The sequence below is a fragment of the Oncorhynchus tshawytscha genome, linkage group LG13, assembly GCF_018296145.1.
Source record: "Oncorhynchus tshawytscha isolate Ot180627B linkage group LG13, Otsh_v2.0, whole genome shotgun sequence".
NCBI lineage: Eukaryota > Metazoa > Chordata > Actinopteri > Salmoniformes > Salmonidae > Oncorhynchus > Oncorhynchus tshawytscha.
Window position 1 is genome coordinate 66874981 of NC_056441.1, and position 20828 is coordinate 66895808.

Here is a 20828-nt window from a genome sequence, read left to right on the forward strand (position 1 = left end):
CCCAATGGATTATGCCTGAGTTAATGTTAAACATATACAATTGCAGTAAGCAATCTTTGAAACAGCCAAAAGATTTCTGACTGCCCACTAAGGCATAATCTTAGAACTTGCCCTTGAGTTGATCTCCAAGTCCCGTATGTCTTACTGTCTTTGCCCTTCCTCTGACTTGTTACATTTTCCACCAAGTGTTTTTATGATGTGTGATTGATATAATCAGTTTCCACAGTGGGAACTACAGTATCACATCATGCTATTAGGGAGGGATGATTGCTCACTATGCTGCTGTGAAGAAGAGCATAGTTATCCCAATGGAAAGCAATCTTGTTTGGCTGAGTACCAACTATGTTTTTGCATGGTACATTTTTTATTCAGATATCTGTCCAAACAACCTTAATTGGATTTAGAGTGCTGAACAAAGAGTGCTGTTCTGGTTGATTAGGTTTAGATGTTGTTGTGGGAAACTGGGAATACTTTCATTGAGTTTCCCAGAATCAGCAATCCTCCCAGACACGGTAACAATTGCCTTTGTACCCAAAATACACTAAAGTGGACTTTCAAATGAGTAAGGAAAGTAACACTTTTTGGTTTATGACTGGGTCTAAAATTAGTCACCATACTATGTTTAGCTTCAGTCTAATTAGAATCATCCCATCTGCCATAGTGTTTATTAGATGCCTCAATCAACTCCTACGATTGCAATCTCTCATGTTGTTCTAAACATCACTCTCAGTACAACCCACAGAGCAGAGAAGCAGTAGTAACACTGCTGTACAGTCAGGAATGCAGTAGGTGGCTCTAAAGAGCTTCAGCAGACTGTGTGTGTGCGCAGTAGATGGGAGGGTGGTTGGGGGCGGGGTGCTGTGGGGGGAGTGTGACTGCTGCAGCTGCCAGCGCCCTGGCTCTCATCATGCAGGTATTACAGGCGTCGGGGGAGAAGGAGGACTTCACTGCGCCTGGATCAACGTGCCCAGAGGGACACAAGGCACAGCAAGGCACAAAGTTGATTGGCCACACATACTTAGTCTGTTTGGGTCTTTCCCTTCTTCCTTTGAGGGAGAATATTTTCCCTCTCAGCCTAATCTGTAGAATAAGAAATTGGGGATGGAGAACACGCTTGGAATGTTCACAACACCTGAAGACAATATGTTCCCAAATAATATGTGGTTTAGAATCATAAAAATCAGTGAAATGGCTCATCGTTGGGGTATGAGTCTCTCAGGGGTGGTAATGTTGTCTGTGTCTGTATGTGTTGGGTCCTGAGCAGGAATATAATCATGAGAATCATCCACTCTGTATCTAGGACATGAATTCAGAGGAGGGTGTATCCAACTGATTCCAGATTCATGCCGGATGGATAAGGCTTGACGAGAGATTCCTCTTGTCCACCCAGGGAGTAGGAATACATTTCAGCGAGCAAGCAGGAGTTGTGCTGGCAGAGGAAACTCTGCAGCTGACAAGTTCTTTCACTGTTACTAAATTAATGCCACAGGAGGCCGGTGGCACCTGAATTGGGGAGAATGGGCTCATAGTAATGGCTGGAATGGAATAAATGGAATGGCATTGAACACCTTAAACACATGGTTTCTATGTGTTTGATACCATTCCATTTACTTCAATCCAGCTGTTATTATGAGCCGTCCTCCCCTCTGCAGCCTCCTGTGAATGAATCCCACTGAAATTCAGCCTTGAGTATGGATTGCATTATGAATCATCAAAACTACAGGACTTTTTCAAAGATTTTTTTTCCTTTTACCAAATAAATACACTTACTTGTGTTGTTAAAGCAGTACTCATAACAATTTTGAAATATTGCTGAATTGGGTAACTTGTGTTCCCTGTGAACAGCATTTGGTGAATATATTGGATACCACTATCAGTGATAAGCCCACAGTATTCTACTGTAGATATTTCCCTGTATACAAGCTTTAACTTAGTACATGCACACAGCTTATTTTTTGTCATCCAATATTTTCTTGTTTGCTTAGGGCTTTTTGTATGTCCTTACACCACAAAGAAACAGTATGTTGTATTTACAGTATATTTCCAGTGCATTACTTCTTCTTTGTACTTCTGTTTTCCCCGTGGCATACTGTATCTTCATGGCAGAGAGTTTCCTGCCTGTCTCATAACCCCTCCCTCTCTCCTGCAGTGGCAAATCCTTGTTGCCACAATGGGAGGCGTGTACAAGAGCCAGCGGATGGCGCACACTTTTGATGGAAAGGCATAGCAAAGAACGCCAGACATAGCCCAGAAATGCATTTGCCACAAATGACATATTTATGTTAGAGCCAAGGACTCCTAGCAGTGTTATTATTTTACTTTGACTGTTGGGTTTTTGTATGACTTTATCAATTCATATAACATCTAGCATGTAACGTGTGGATTATGACAGTATCTTAAGGAAGTGATTTGAATGTGCTAATTATTGATGCTGTGATATGGTACTTCAGAGAAAGTGCAGCTCAATCTCCAGAACTAATTAGTAACATCGCTCTCCTTGATGAATAGGCTATAATCCACTATGTAGAACTGTTAAAGCTCTCCTTGATTCACCTGGAAATAGAAAACAATCCAGACTCAAAGTAAACAATATATTTTGTTTGTCTTCTTCCATTATAAAAGTGAAAAGTATGAGCCACGTAAATATAAATCTCTCTTCTACAATCTTTCCTCTTATAACAAATCCAAAATATCTATATGGTCCAAAAAAAAAAACGATGGCTGATGGCCTTGAGATAGAATCAAATTAAACATATTGGTCACATTCATGTGTTTAGCAGATGTTATTATGGGTGTATCGAAATGCTTGTGTTTTTAGCTCCCACATTGCAGTAATATCTCACAACATATTTCACAACATATACCCAATACACACAAATCTAAGTAAAGGAATGGAATTAAGAATATATAAATATATGGACGAGCAATGTCAGAGCGGCATAGACTAAGATACAGTAGAATAGTATAGAATACAGTATATACATATGAGATGAGTAATGCAAGATAGGTAAACATTATTAAAGTGACTAGTGTTCCGTTTATTAAAGTGGCCAGTGATTTCAAGTCTATGTATATAGGCAGCAGCCTCTAATGTGCTAGTGATAGCTATTTAACAGTCTGATGGCCTTGAGATAGAAGCTGTTTTTAAGTCTCTCGGTCCCAGCTTTGATGCACCTGTACTGACCTCGCCTTCTGGATGATAGCGGGTGAACAGGCAGTGGCTCGGGTGGTTGTTGTCCTTGATGATCTTTTTGACCTTCCTGTGACATCTTCCTGTGACCCATTGTTTGTGGTTCAAAATGTTTAATGCATATACAGTATCCCCACACTACAGTACTGTGCACTGAGTGAACAACATTAGGACCACCTCATAGACCTCATGACCAGGTGAATCCAGCTGAAATGCTATGATCCCTTATGTCACTTGTTAAATCAACCAATCAGTGTAGATGAAGGGGAGGAGACAGGTTAAATATTACTTTTTAAGCCTTGAGACAATTGAGACATGGATTGTGTATTGTTCCGTTCATAGGGTGAATGGGCAAGACAAAATATTGAAGTGCTTTTCAACAGGGTATGGTAGTAGGTGCATGGCGCACCGGTTTCGGTGTGTCAAGAACTGCAACACTGCTAGGTACTTTATGCTCAACAGTTTCCTGTGTATCAAGAATGGTACACCACCCAAAGGACATCCAGCCAACTTTACACAACTGTGGGAAGCATTGGAGTCAACATGGGCCAGCATCCCTGTGGAACACTTTAAAAACCTTGTAGAGTCCATGCCCCGACGAACATTTGGCTGTTCTGAGGGCAAAATGGGGTGCAACTCAATATTAGGAGGGTGTTCCTAATGTTTTCTACACTAGGTGTATATCAAACACTTGTTCTCATTAAGTGTAGCTTTAATTAACAATATTGTCTCCATACAAATGTCATGATGATGTGACTCACAGATCAGTTCATAAACATGCATACTGACAATATGCAATTTCACTGCCTGCCAACTGTCTTGTGCAATGATGCTGGAATTAAGATACAGTTTAATTTAGACAGAAAGGGAGCGTGTCTGTCAAATGGACATGGTGAACTTAGAATCAGTTCTCAACAGTGGAAGCCATTATCTCCACAGAAACACAGTTGAGGACCTTGTAGCTTTGGTCACTTTCAATATTATTAACAACAGAAGATTTGCTTCTCGCTGCAGCACCAAGCAGCTGCAATCAGGAGCACTGCTCTTTCAGGCTCTTGCTCAATAATTAGAAACAGGGTGAATGCAGGGAAGAGAATGTATTTAACCTTCATGTCTCCTTGTTTTCTTCTCAGTGAATTTGCCACATCTTCCAATGTTCCTTCCTGTTTTCTGTTAGCATCCTGTTTTTGGTGCGAACCCCAGTAATCCAGATGTTTATGAATATATTTGTAGTCCCCTTTCTGTTGTCACGTGTGTTTCAGATGACCAGTGCAGTAAATGTTGTAACTGTTTTTATTTCATTTTAAATGTATAATGGTATAAACTTTGGCTCTGATTGTGACATTTCAGTGCTCGTTCTCTTGACATTTCATGCACAAAGACACCTTGGCGTCCTGCAGGCAAGCTATTTTTACCTTTTGTAAATTGCTTTCTCTGCTTAGGAGGGTAGAAGGAGAAACCTTTCACAGGTAGGGATTTGGGATCTTATTTCTCAAAAAGGTGCTTTTCCATTCTTATCCAAAAAATAGACAAAATTCTGAAATGGTGAATTGCAAAAAGAGTGTAGGATTAGGAGTTGTGAGGACATGCTTTGCTCTGCATCCATAGCTCATTTTGTATTCCAACCAGGATGCTTGGCTTTCAGCCCCTGACTGCCAGAGTAGAGGCGATCCCAAATTCCTGTCAGAAAAGCACAGGAAGCTGTGACCTCCTTTGAAAGGCTATGAATCATCCTGTTATCTTCAGCACTTCACCAAGAGGAACTCTCATTTGAACATATCAGAGTCCAGTCATGACTGGGTAAATGAACGGTGCAGGGGATTATTCATACCACAATGATAGCCAGCCCACAGTTTAAATCTGGGAATCAAATTGGAATGGCTTTTAGAAATACCATTTCTCTAATGCACCAACACCAGATTAAAAAACAGTTCCTTTTGGATAGTGAGAGTGATTGAGAATAGATGTGTGTGAGAGAGATTTATTGAATTATACTCCTTCAGCACTGCAAGAGCAGACTAAGGTAATGAAGCAGGAAAGCCATTAGTTTGGCCTATGTGTGTCTATTCAAATGAACTCTCGGCCTTTCAACTGGCGACTCAAAACAACCACCTCTTCAAGTCCACTGATTAAATGCAGTGCATCCCAACACTGGTTGATTTCCCTCTTATTACCAGTGAAAGCTCAGGCAACCCAAGTCAAGTACCTGGTCTAAAATTCATTCTTGGGTTGCCCTTTCAAAGTGTACAGTATATCCTGTCAGCAGGGAACTCATTTGTTCATTAATTATTTTCAATTAAATGGGAAATCGTGGGAGGCCATTGCAAATGAAATGGGCTCCATGCAGTTTCCAGGGCAGGCAGGTGGAGTGATTCAATTTATTCATGTTTATAGTTCAGCTCAAACTGGGAAAAATATCACTGTGGAACTAAAACATGTATTGTCGATTTGTGCTAAAAATAACATCTTATGTTTGGCTTTGTCCATTTTGTCATCCACATTAGATTCAGCTGTTTGAATCCAATGTTTTCAGGTTCACTGGACATCTCGGTAACTTCAAATGCATATACTGCAGTTGAGATGTTTTAGATAATAGTATTTACTCTTGGGATTAATTATAATGTGATGAACTTTTTAGATCAGTTATTAAAGGCTTATGAATATGAATGTTTAGGGCAGATCATTGTGCTGCTGGGGATGGAGCAGTTACTTTAGTGAAGACCTAGATGGATTTATTGGTATTGCATTGTGGCATTAATCCCCTAGTCCCATTATGCAGCTCTGAGTGTGAGAGAGAGAGAGCATTCACTAATGCAAAGGACTTACTCTATGAGTTGATAAGAGATGGACTCCCGCTTGTTCTGTTGTAGCTTTGCAGAGTTTGCCAGACAACATTGTAGACAACATTGTGTTTTTAAAGGTCACTACTTCTCCCACACACAGACTTGATGATGAATATGTTGTCGCAACATCATCATATCTCCTGGGAGCTTGGAGACCACAGCGACGTCCGTCGCACCACCCACTGGTTTCACATACAGTAGCTGTGACGTTGTAATCCTGACAATAGTTGCCCTCTGACGATTTGAGAGATGTGTAGTCGTGGAAGGGGAGGTGAGAGAACAGTGGGGAACACCACTGATGGTTGATTGCGTCAGCAGGGGAGAGTGAATGCTGCTCTGTTCTTATTTGCCTGTCTTACAGTAGCTCTAAATTAAATAAACAATCAGCATTAGAGCACAAATTTATGCTCACGGGCAGAAATTTAACAAATGAGCCCCAATTGCAGGTATAAATGATGGTGTTCATGCCAAATTGAATGATTCAGTGTAATTACAGTGCCTTCAGAGAAGTATTCACACCCCTTGACTTTTTCCACCTGAATTTAAAATGGATTGAATTGGAGTACAATTTTTACAAATTAATACATAATGAAAAGCTGAAATGTCTTGAGTCAATAAGTAATCAACCCCTTTGTAATGGCAAGCCTAAATACGTTCCGGAGTAAACATTTGCTTAACAAGTCACATAATAAGTTGCATGGACTCACTCTGTGTACAATACTAGTGTTTAACATGATTTTTTAATGATTTTCATGTATGTACGCCACACATACAATTATCTGTAAGGTCCCTCAGTCGAGCAGTGCATTTTAAACACAGATTGAACCACAAAGACCAGTGAGATTTTCCAATGTCTTGCAAAAAAGGGCACCTATTGGTAGATGGGGGGAAAAACAGACATTGAATATCCTTTTGAGCATGGTGAAGTTATTAATTGCACTTTGGATGGTGTATCAATATACCCAGTCACTGCAAAGGTACAGGCCCCCTTCCTAACTCATTTGCCGGAGAGGAAGGAAATGGCTTAAGGATTTTACCATGGTGACTTTATGGCTGTGATAGGAGGAAATTGAGGATGGATCAACAACATTGTAGTTACTCCACAATCAGTGTTGATTTTAGCATGTAAAATCTTGCGGGCAAAAAAAATAATTTGTGGGATGCATGTCAGCTAAGCCACAGCACAACACTAAATAATACATTAATTAGACTATAACTGTCACGCCTGCTCCTTCTCCCCCTCCCTGACGCTCAAGGGCGCCAGACTGCCCATCATTACGCACACCTGTCACCCTCATTATGAGCATCAGCGCAATATTGGACTCACCTGGAATCCTTCACTTTGTTGATTGCCCCTTCTATATCTGTGTGTTCCTCAGTTTGTTCCCCGTGTCAGCACTAATGTTGTTTTTGTTTCGCCTCTCCAGACGCTGTCTGTGTTCTGTTTCATGTCCGTATTTATTAAATGTTCACTCCCTGTACTTGCTTCTCGTCTCCCAGCATCTGTCCTTACAGAATGCTGACACCACAATTTGAACCATCAGTGAGTTTTAGTTTTTAGTTTTTGTTGGTGATGATGGGTCCAGGTGCCACTGCCGGAGGAACTGGGGGTGCCTCAGCTGGCTCGTCGGGCTTCCATGTCTTAGCTGGCTAGAGAGGCTTCCTTGCCTCAGTTGGCTCGGCAGGCTCTGATCCCACGTCATGCCTCAGCCGGCTCGTCAGGCAGCAGAAAATACGGAGCGTAGCGCTGTGATTGGCTCAGTGTTCTGTCACTCATAGGGACACTATTTCACCAAGAAGTCTAAGGGTAGAGCTTAAAAATTCATACCAGACATTGTTGGATACCAGACATTGTTGGACTCTGTGCTCACTTGGACTGGAAGGTGGCACGGCGGTCCTTCGTGGGCAAATTTTGTCATCAAAGTCTGGCATTCTCTGGATTTATGGTGCTTTCAAGACAACTGGGAACTCAGGAAAAAAAAGTTTGAATCATCATGATGTCAGTGATCTTCAGGTCCTAGATTTGACGTCATTATATCTGTAGCCAGTGACCTTGAGCCGTCTTGGATGGGCACTTCTAATGTAACTCTTTGGCAGCACCCAAGGGGCTTGAATTTTCAAGCTCTACTCTTAGACTTGGCGGTGAAATAGTGTCCCCATGAGTGAAAGAACACTGAGCCAATGACAGCGCTACGATCCGTATTTTCTGCTGGCTTGCCCCAACACCACAGAAAGCACTGAGCTAGGCTGAAACACCTGCATTTTGGAGCTGCCTAACTTTTACTGTTTGTATGCGGCTTTATTAACTCAATTGTATATATTGTTTTTTTTGCATTGTTTTGACACTGATATGTGACACGTATTGCCAAAAATAACATGCAAAACAGGGGAGCCCCCCAAAACAATTTATTTAAAAAAGTGTTTTGCTAAAAATGTGGGGCTCAAAACAGGAGGCATTTTCCTGTAAAAACTGCAAGAAAAATGGCAAGCATTTAACTTTTTGTTCTGAATACAAAGTGCTATGTTTGGGGCAAATCCAATACAACACATTACTGAGTACCACTCTCCATATCTTTAAGCATAGTGGTGGCTGCAACATGTTATGAGTATGCTTGTGATCGTTAAGGACTGGGGAGTTTTTCAGGATAAAAAAGAAACGGAATGAAGCTAAGCGCAGACAAAATTCTAGAAGAAAACCTGCTTCAGTCTGCTTTCCATCAGACACTTGAATTACTTACTAAGAAGACAGTGAATGTTGCTGAGTGGTCGAGTTACAGTTTTGACTTAAATCTGCTTGAAAATATATGGCAAGACCTGAAATTGGTTGTCTAGCGATGATAAACAACTAATTTGACAGAGCTTGAATAATTTTGAAAATAATAAAGGGCAAATGTTGTGTGTGGAAAGCTCTTAGAGACATACCCAGAAAGACTCACAGCTGTACTCACTACCAAAGGTGATTCTAACATGTATTGATTGATAAATTACTTTTATTTTTCATAGATTTTTTTATATATTTTTTTACAAATGTTAGAATTGTTGTTCCACTTTTACATTAAATTGTATTTTGTGTAGATCGCTGACAAAAAAAACACAATTAAATCAATTTTAAACCCACTTTGTAACACAACATAATGTGGAAAAAGTCAAGGGGTGTGAATACTTTCTGAAGGCACTGTAGGTTTAAGATGGCAGGCAGCCAGGAACTCTGTGTAAAGCATGCCCAGGCTCTATTACAGCTGCATCTGAGGCGACTTTGATATGGCTTATGTTGTGTAAAGATGGCTAATAATCGCTATTACACATACATACATTAGAAGTTTGAGGGTTATCAGTTAGCTAAGGGAATTTTTTGAGCTACAGATACTATAATGACCACTCATTGTGCAGGGCAACTCATTTAAATCCAGGTTAGGGATGCTTTTTGACTGTTAATGCCTGTGACATTTCTAAATGTCTAGTTACATAAGGCACAGGGCTGCTAGCCCCAAAGAGGGAGACAGCGGACCCCGGGTGAGCAGGCAGAGGCCAGGGGCCCAAGAGGTGGAAAAAAGGATAACCTTTTAAAATAAAATGAGATTAGGTCATTCATCCTTGTCTCAGTGTTTTCACTGTTTCCTCCAGAGAGAAAACGTATAGCCACGCTGGTACAATCTGAGAACTTCACATACAGCCTGAGTAATCGAAAAGCATTCCACTGTACATCCTCGTGTCTCCTGGAAATGTCCTCCACATGACTGCTGGAATAATAGCACAGTTGGCTAAATACAGGACTTCATAGCCAGTTCAATGGAATGAATATTTAATGTGTAACTGGGATATGACTGTTATAACTGATATGACTTATAAGACTATAGCCATTCATTTTCACCTGCACAATTACATGAGGTCACTGTTCATTAGTTTCACGTAGAAGACATGAGCTTTGGGGTAAATTTGATTTACTTTGAGGTACATTTGGTTTGCTTTAGATACATTTAGAAAATGTAATGGCCGGTCTAATGCATGACATTGGAATGGTCTGTCTGGCTTTATAAAGGCTTAATAAGTAGTACATTAATAACCATGAATTATTCTTATTTAATTACATCCTTTCCTCAAAGCATATAGTTAGTAAATAACTTTATTTTTGAAAATGCACTTGCAATTTTCAGAGGTTCTGCTCTGCTGTTCATTGAACATCAAACAGCATTGAGCCACACCTGTTTAGCTACAACAACAAAAAATAATATACACTACCGTTCAAACTTTTGGGGTCACTTATAAATGTCCTTGTTTTTGAAAGAAAAGCACATTTGTTGTCCATTAAAATAACACCAAATTGATCAGAAATACAGTGTAGACATTGTTAATGTTGTAAATGACTATTGTAGCTGGAAACGGCTGGTTTTAATGGAATATCTACATAGACTTACAGAGGCCCATTATCAGCAACCATCACTCCTGTGTTCCAATAGCACGTTGTGTTAGCTAATCCAAATGTATAATTTTAAACGGCTAATTGATCATTACAAAACCCTTTTGCAATTATGTTTTTATGTTAGCACAGCTGAAACTGTTGTTCTGATTAAATAAGCAATAAAACTGGCCTTCTTTAGACTAGTTGAGTATCTGGAGCATCATCATTTGTGGGTTCGAATACAGGCTCAAAATGGACAGAAACAAAGGACTTTCTTCTGAAACTCGTCAGTCTATTCTTGTTCTGAGAAATTAAGGCTATTCCATGCGAGAAATTGCATAAAACTGAGGATCTCATACAACGCTGTGCACTACTCCCTTCACAGAACAGAGCAAACTGTCTCTAACCAGAATAGAAAGAGGAGTGGTAGGCCCCGGTGCACAACTGAGCAAGAGTACATTAGAGTGTCTAGTTTGAGAAACATACTCCTCACAAATCCTCAGCTGGCAGCTTAATTAAATAGTACCCGCACAACAGCAGTCTCAAAGTCAACAGTGAAGAGGCGACTCCAGGATGCTGGCTTTCAAGCCCTCAGTCCAGCCTCTCTCAGCCTATTGCGGACAGCCTGAGCACTGATGGAGGGATTGTGCGTTCCTGGTGTAACTCGGGCAGTTGTTGTTGCTATCCTGTACCTGTCCCGCAGCTGTGATGTTCAGATGTACCGATCCTGTGCAGGTGTTGTTACACGTGGTCTGCCACTCGAGGACGATGTCCGTTCAGTCTCCCTGTAGTGCTGTCTTAGGCGTCTCACAATACGGACATTGCAATTTATTGCCCTGGTCACATCTGCAGTCCACATGCCTCCTTGCAGCATGCCTTAGGCACATTCACGCAGGTGAGCAGGGACCCTGGGCATCTTTCTTTTGGTATTTGTCAGTAGTTAGGCCTCTTTAGTGTCCTAAGTTTTCAGAACTGTGACCTTAATTGCCTACCGTATGAAGCAAGCACCAGCTAGCCTTGAGCTAGCCTCGAGCTAGGCCCATATATCAGCTAATTCTAGAGCTACAATACCTCCTTTGCCAATTGGCCTGGACCCTTTCTTGTCGACACGGAGACCCGCCGATCCATTATGACTGGACTGAAGACGTGATCGCCCGATGTGGTTTCAACATGCTATTCTGTTACGATGTTGCTGAACGACCATCTACTAGCCCCAGTCCGCTAGCTTTTCTGAACGCTGTGTCCCCTGCTCGCCTAGCGTAGTAGTGCCTACCAACGGCACCCTGACTCACCTATTGCTGCTCTTTTGACCCTATGATCACTCGGCTACACAGACGATGCACCCTGGACTGTTTCAATAACACGGTACCTCATTTTGTTTACCTGTCGGTCCCAGCCTCGTACTCAGGTCCTGTATGTACCTAACTGACCAGCTCTGCCCATTCATCGCAATTTACCCGTTGTTGTCTTAGCTCTCCTGATCAACACCTGTGATTGCTTTATGCCTCTTTCTAATGTCTAATGTCTAATTTTTTAACATTTATTTATTATTTTTTATTTTTTTCTCACCTTTATTTAACCAGGTAGGCCAGTTGAGAACAAGTTCTCATTTACAACTGTGACCTGGCCAAGATAAAGAAAAGCAGTGCGACACAAACAACACAGAGTTACACATAGGATAAACAAATTGTACAGTCAATAACACAATAGAAAAATCTATATACAGTGTGTGCAAATGTAGTAAGATTAGGGAGGTAAGGCAATAAATAGGCCATAGCTGCAAAATAATTACAATTTAGCAATTAAACACTGGAGTGATATATGTGCAGAAGATGAATGTGCAAGTAGAGATACTGGAGTGCAAAGGAGAAAAAAACAATATGGGGATGAGGTAGTTGGGGGGGGATATTTACAGATGGGCTGTGTACAGGTGCAATAATCGGTAAGCTGCTCTAACAGCTGATGCTTAAAGTTTGTGAGGGAGATATAAGACTCCAGCTTCAGTGATTTTTGCAATTTGTTCCAGTCATTGGCAGCAGAGAACTGGAAGGAAAGGCAGCCAAAGGAGGAGTTGGCTTTGGGGATGACCAGTGAAATATACCTGCTGGAGCGCATGTAACGGGTGGGTGCTGTTATGGTGACCAGTCAGCTGAGATAAGGCTGGGCTTTACCTAGCAAAGACTTATAGATGACCTGGAGCCAGTGGGTTTGGCGACGAATATGAAGCGAGGGCCAGCCAACGAAGCATACAGGTCGCAGTGGTGGTGTCACGCCCTGACCATAGTTTGCTTTGTATGTTTATATGTTTTGTTTGGTCAGGGTGTGATCTGAGTGGGCATTCTATGTTGTATGTCTAGTTTGTCTGTTTCTGTGTTTGGCCTGATATGGTTCTCAATCAAAGGCAGGTGTTAGTCATTGTCTCTGATTGGGAACCTTATTTAGGTAGCCTGTTTTGTCATTGTGGGTTGTGGGTGATTGTCTATGTTATGTTGCACGTTAGCACAGTGTTCATTAGCGTCACGGTTGTCACTTTGTTGTTTTGTAGTGTTCAGTTTTTCCATTTAAATGACGAACACTTACCATGCCGCATCTTGGTCCGATCCTTACTCCTCTTCAGACGAAGAGGAGGAAATCTGCCTTGACAGGTGGTAAGTATATGGGGTTTTGGTGACAAAATGGATGGCGCTGTAATAGACTACATCCAATTTGCTGAGTAGAGTGTTAGAAGCTATTTTGTAAATGACATCGCCGAAGTCAAGGATCGGTAGGATAGTCAGTTTTACAAGGGTATGTTTGGCAGCATGAGTGAAGGATGCTTTGTTGCGAAATAGGAAGCCGATTCTATATTTAATTTTTGATTTGAGATGCTTAATGTGGGTCTGGAAGGAGAGTTTACAGTCTAACCAGACACCTAGGGATTTGTAGTTGTCCACATATTCTAAGTCAGAACCGTCCAGAGTAGTGATGCTAGATGGGCGGGCAGGTGCGGGCAGCGATTGGTTGAAGAGCATGCATTTAGTTTTACTAGCATTTAAGAGCAGTTGGAGGCCACGGAAGGAGAGTTGTATGGCATTGAAGCTTGTCTGGGCCGTTTGTTAACACAGGATCCAAAGAAGGGCCAGAAGTATACAGAAGGGTGTTGTCTGCGTAGAGGTGGATCAGAGAATCACCAGCAGCAAGAGCAACATCATTGATGTATACAGAGAAAATAGTCGGCCCAAGAATTGAACTCTTTGGCACCCTCATAGAGACTGCCAGAGATCCGGACAACAGGCCCTCCAATTTGACACACTAAACTCAATCTGAGAAGTAGTTGGTGAACCAGGCGAGGCAGTCATTTGAGAAACCAAGGCTGTTGAGTCTCCCAATAAGAATGCAGTGATTGACAGAGTAGAAAGCTTTGGCCAGGTCGATGAAGATGGCTGCACAGTATTGTCTTTTATCGATGGCGGTCATGATATCGTTTACGAACTTGAATGTGGCTGAGGTGCAGCCATGACCAGCTCGGAAACCAGCTTGTATAGCGTAGAAGGTATGTGGGTGTCGAAATTGTCTGAGATAATTTTGTTAACTTGGCTTTCGAAGACTTTAGAAAGGCAGGGTAGGATAGATATAGGTCTGTAACAGTTTGGGTCTAGAGTGTCTCCCCCTTTGAAGAGTTGGGATGACCGCGGCAGCTTTCCAATCTTTAGGAATCTCAGTCTATACGAAAGAGAGGTTGAACAGGTTAGTAATAGGGGTTGCAACAACTGCGGTGGATAATTTTAGAAAGAGAGGGTCCAGATTGTCTTGCCCAGCTGATTTGTAGGGGTCCAGATTTTGCAGCTCTTTCAGAACATCAGCTATCTGGATTTGGGTGAAGGAGAAATGGGGGGGCTTGGGCAAGTTGCTGTGGGTGGTGCAGAGCTGTTGACCGGGGCAGGGGTAGCCAGATGAATAGCATGGCCAGCTGTAGAAAAATAATAATTGAAATTCTCGATTATAATAGATTTATCAGTGGTGACAGTGTTTCCTAGCCTCAATGCAGTGGGCAGCTGCAAATTTCTGTTTGAAAAAGCTAGCCTTTGCTCTCCTAACTGCCTGTGTATATTGGTTCCTAACTTCCCTGAAAAGTTGCATATTGTGGGGGCTATTCGATGTTAATGCAGTACGCCACAAGATGTTTTTGTGCTGGTCAAGGGCAGTCAAGTCTGGAGTGAACCAAGGGCTATATCTGCTCTTAGTTCTACATTTTTTGAATGGGGCATGCTTATTTAAGTTGGTGAGGAAAGCACTTTTAACGAATAACCAGGCATCCTCTACTGATGGAATGTGGTCAATATCCTTCCAGGATACCCAGGCCAGGTCGATTAGAAAGGCCTGCTTGCTGAAGTGTTTTAAGGAACATATGACAGTGATGAGGTTTTTTTGACCACGGACCCATTACAGATGCAGGCAATGAGGCAGTGATCACTGTGATCCTGGTTGAAGACAGCAGAGGTGTATTTAGAGGGCAGATTGGTCAGGATGATATCTATGAGGGTGCCCTTGTTTACGGATTTAGGGTTGTACCTGGCTACAGGGCCTGGGTTAACCTCTACATCACCAGTGGCGCAGAGGAGAGGTAGGATAAGGGTACGGCTAAAGGCCATAATAACTGGTCGTCTAGATCGTTGGGACAGAGATTAAAAGGAGCAGATTTCTGGGTGTTGTAGAATAGATTCAGGGCATAATGTACAATGGTATGGTAGGATGTGAGTACAGTAGAGGTAAACCAGGGAGTTGAGTGATGATGAGAGAGGTTTTGTCTCTGGAGGCACCAGTTAAGCCAGGTGAGGTCTCCGCATTTGTGTGGGGTGGAACAAAAGAGCAATCTAAGGCATTTTGAGCGGGATTGAGGGCTCTGCAGTGAAATAAAACAATAAGAACTAGTCAAGACAGCAGTAGACATGGCATATTTATTTTGCTCCTTTGCACCCCATTATTTTGTATTTCTACTGTGCACATTCTTCCACTGCAAATCTACCATTCCAGTGTTTTACTGGCTATATTGTATTTACTTTGCCACCATAGCATTTTTTTACCTTTACCTCCCTTATCTCACCTCATTTGCTCACATCGTATATAGACTTGTTTCTACTGTATTATTGACTGTATGTTTGTTTTACTCCATGTGTAACTCTGTGTCATTGTATGTGTCGAACTGCTTTGCTTTATCTTGGCCAGGTCGCAATTGTAAATGAGAACTTGCCTACCTAGTAAAATAAAGGTGCAGCCATTGGTGAGCCTGAGAGGGCATAGGCCCACCCACTTGGGAGCCAGGTCCACCCACTGGGCAGCCAGGCCCAGCTAATTAGAACATTTTATTTCTTCCCCAGAAGGGCTTTATTAAATACAGAATCCCTCCTCAGAAGATCCTGCAGGTAAATAAGCCGGATGTGAAGGTCCTGAGCTGGTGTGGTTACACATGGCCGGTTGGATGTACTGCCAAATTCTCTAAAGCGACGCTGGAGGCGGCTTATGGTAGAGAAATTAACATAAATGTATTTGGCAACAGCTCTGTTGGACATTCCTGCAGTTAGCATGCTAATTGCACTTCCCCCTTTAACTTGAGCCATCTGTGGCATTGTGTTGTGTGACAAAACTGTACATTTCAGGAGTGGCCTGTTTTTTAAAATTTTCTATTTAACTAGGCAAGTCAGTTAAGAACAAATTCTTATTTACAATGACAGCGGGTTAACTGCCTTGTTCAGGGGTAGAACAACAGACTTTTACCTTGTGAGCTCAGAGATTCGATCAAGCAGCCTTTCGGTTACTGGCCCAACGCTCTAACCACTAGGCTACCTGTCGCCCCAATTATTTAATGTTCATGCTGTTTAATCAGCTTCTTGATATGCCACCCCTGTCAGGTGGATGGATTATCTTGGAAAAGGAGAAATGCTCACTAACAGGGAAGTAAACAACATTTTAGCACAACATTGAGAGAAATAAGCGTTTTGTGCATATGGAAAATTTCTGGGGTCTTTTATTTCAACTCATGAAAAATGGGTGCCAACAATTTTGTTGCGTTCATATTTTTGATCAGTATACATTTTGGATCATTTAGCAGACATTCTTACCCAGAGTGACTTTTATTTAACTAAGGTAGATAAACAACAACATATCACACTCATAGCAAGTAAAACATTTCTTTAATTGTTTCTGAGAATGTTGTTGCTGTTCGGGTCAGCTACTCGCAAATGTATTTCTGTATTTTAAAATACAAAATACATGTATTTTAATTAAACATATATATAGTATATTTTGATACATTGGTCTTTAAGGTATTTGTATTTTGTCATTGTATTTTTATTATGTCATTTTAGGCCATCACTGGCTGCAGGGAGTCAGAGCCCTTTACCACCCAACATCCATTGGTTGGCATTGGTGAGTCAGAGAGGCAACACTCAGCCCGCAGCTCCAGAGCTCTTGTCACTCCTCCTTAATACTTTCATTAAAGTAATTATACATAACTCTTTTGTTTCAGCTCTTGTCATTGTTGTGGCAATATAACTTCCTGCACCAAGGAAATGAATTGGCTGGCGTTAACCTGTGGGGTGACAAAGACAAATCCTCTGACTTATGGGACACTTAGTCAGCATGCCCTAAAGGCCCCTCATCATCATACTGAAATAGTGAAGAGGTCTTGAGTGCTACTAAAATAATCTCTTTAGTATGTGGTACTTCAGGCCTTTCCTCTGTATTCTGTTCACTCACACAGCATGGCCTGCTGCTAGGGCAGAAGGCATGTCTCCGGATGAAGGATCAAAAGCACCAGCCTGATTTAGTTAGTGGAGAACTTCCAAGAAACTTTCGTACAGCGGCTATATGATTAGTCAGATCACGATTGCTGGTTTCGAAGATGTTATGCATTCTGAACATTAGTTTTACAATGATGCAGCATCAGCACCGTCCTCTCAATATATCCCCTTCCACTTCATTGGAAAAGTTTATTATGGCTGGAAATTACTTCCTGGCAATATTCCTTTAAACTGTGTGCTGTATGTAACATTTTTCCTCTGTGGCTTCCTCTAGGAGACATGACAATAGGGACAGTGACGGTGACAACCTGCCTTGCACACATTGTTTCTTCTATTCCAGGACAACACAAATTGGTGACATCATTACAGAAGTCATGACACTTCATTCTTCAAATCTGAATGGATAAAAGGTTTTATGAAGCTAGCTACACTGGTATTTTCAGCCTTGTTCTAGTTTTGCGTGACACTAGTTATATTAACCTTGTTCTAACTTTGTATGAGACTAGTTATATTAACCTTGTTCTAACTTTGTATGACACTAGTTATATTAACCTTGTTTTAGCTTTGTATGACACTAGTTATATTAACCTTGTTTTAGCTTTGTATGACACTAGTTATATTAACCTTGTTTTAGCTTTGTATGACACTAGTTATATTAACCTTGTTTTAGCTTTGTATGACACTAGTTATATTAACCTTGTTTTAGCTTTGTATGACACTAGTTATATTAACCTTGTTTTAGCTTTGTATGACACTAGTTATATTAACCTTGTTTTAGCTTTGTATGACACTAGTTATATTAACCTTGTTTTAACTTTGTATGAGACTAGTTATATTAACCTTGTTTTAACTTTGTATGACACTAGTTATATTAACCTTGTTCTAACTTTGTATGAGACTAGTTATATTAACCTTGTTCTAGTTTTGTATGAGACTAGTTATATTAACCTTGTTCTAACTTTGTATGAGACTAGTTATATTAACCTTGTTCTAACTTTGTATGAGACTAGTTATATTAACCTTGTTTTAACTTTGAGACTAGTTAAATTGACCTTGTTTTAGATTTTTATGACACTAGTTATATTAACCTTGTTCTAACTTTGTATGAGACTAGTTATATTAACCTTGTTTTAACTTTGAGACTAGTTAAATTGACATTGTTTTAGATTTTTATGACACTAGTTATATTAACCTTGTTCTAACTTTGTATTTGACTAGTTATGTTACCTTGTTCTAACTTTGTATGAGACTAGTTATATTAAAATGGTTTTAGTTTGGTATGAGACTAGTTAAATTAACCTTGTTCTAACTTTGTATGAGACTAGTTAAATTAACCTTGTTCTAACTTTGTATGAGACTAGTTATATTAACCTTGTTCTAACTTTGTATGACACTAGTTATATTAACCTTGTTCTAACTTTGTATGAGACTAGTTATATTAACCTTGTTCTAACTTTGTATGAGACTAGTTATATTAACCTTGTTCTAACTTTGTATGAGACTAGTTATATTAACCTTGTTCTAACTTTGTATGACACTAGTTATATTAACCTTGTTCTAGTTTTGTATTTGACTAGTTATATTAACCTTGTTCTAACTTTGTATGAGACTAGTTATATTAACCTTGTTCTAAGCTTTGTATGACACTAGTTATATTAACCTTGTTCTAACTTTGTATGAGACTAGTTATATTAACCTTGTTCTAGTTTTGTTTGACACTAGTTATATTAACCTTGTTCTAACTTTGTATGAGACTAGTTATATTAACCTTGTTCTAGTTTTGTTTGACACTAGTTATATTAACCTTGTTCTAACTTTGTATGAGACTAGTTATATTAACCTTGTTTTAGTTTGGTATGACACTAGTTATATTAACCTTGTTTTAGTTTGTATGACACTAGTTATATTAACCTTGTTTTAGTTTTGTATGACACTAGTTATATTAACCTTGTTTTAGTTTGGTATGACACTAGTTATATTAACATTGTTATAACTTTGTATAAGACTAGTTATATTAACCTTGTTCCAACATTGTATGAGACTAGTTATATTAACCTTGTTCCAACTTTGTATGAGACTAGTTATATTTACCTTGTTCCAACTTTGTATGAGACTAGTTATATTAACCTTGTTCCAACTTTGTATGAGACTAGTTATATTAACCTTGTTCCAACTTTGTATGAGACTAGTTATATTAACCTTGTTCCAACTTTGTATGAGACTAGTTATATTAACCTTGTTCCAACTTTGTATGAGACTAGTTATATTTACCTTGTTCTAACTTTATATGACACTAGTTATATTAACCTTGTTCTAACTTTGAGACTAGTTAAATTGACCTTGTTTTAGATTTTTATGACACTAGTTATATTAACCTTGTTCTAACTTTGTATGAGACTAGTTATATTTACCTTGTTCTAACTTTATATGACACTAGTTATATTAACCTTGTTCTAACTTTGAGACTAGTTAAATTGACCTTGTTTTAGATTTTTATGACACTAGTTATATTAACCTTGTTCTAACTTTGTATGAGACTAGTTATATTAACCTTGTTCTAACTTTGTATGAGACTAGTTATATTAACCTTGTTCTAACTTTGTATGAGACTAGTCATATTAACTTTGTTTGACACTAGTTATATTAACCTTGTTCTAACTTTGTATGACACTAGTTATATTAACCTTGTTTTAAGCTTTGTATGACACTAGTTATATTAACCTTGTTTTAGTTTGGTATGACACTAGTTATATTAACCTTGTTTTAGTTTTGTATGACACTAGTTATATTAACATTGTTATAACTTTGTATGACACTAGTTATATTAACCTTGTTCTAACTTTGTATGACACTAGTTATATTAACCTTGTTTTAGTTTTGTATGACACTAGTTATATTAACCTTGTTCTAACTTTGTATGACACTAGTTATATTAACCTTGTTTTAGTTTTGTATGACACTAGTTATATTAACCTTGTTTTGTTTTTTAGTTATATTAACTTGTTTTAAATTTTTGTATGACACTAGTTATATTAACCTTGTTTTAGTTTGGTATGACACTAGTTATATTAACCTTGTTTTAGTTTTGTATGACACTAGTTATATTAACCTTGTTTTAGTTTTGTATGACACTAGTTATATTAACCTTGTTTTAGTTTTGTATGACACTAGTTATATTAACCTTGTTTTAGTTTTGTTTGACACTAGTTATATTAACCTTGTTCTAACTTTGTATGACACTAGTTATATTAACCTTGTTCTAGTTTTGTTTGACACTAGTTATATTAACCTTGTTCTAACTTTGTATGAGACTAGTTATATTTACCTTGTTCTAACTTTATATGACACTAGTTATAATAACCTTGTTCTAACTTTGAGACTAGCTAAATTGACCTTGTTTTAGATTTTTATGACACTAGTTATATTAACCTTGTTCTAACTTTGTATGACACTAGTTATATTAACCTTGTTTTAACTTTGTATGAGACTAGTTATATTAACCTTGTTCTAGTTTTGTATGACACTAGTTATATTAACCTTGTTCTAACTTTGTATGACACTAGTTATATTAACCTTGTTCTAACTTTGTATGAGACTAGTTATATTAACCTTGTTCT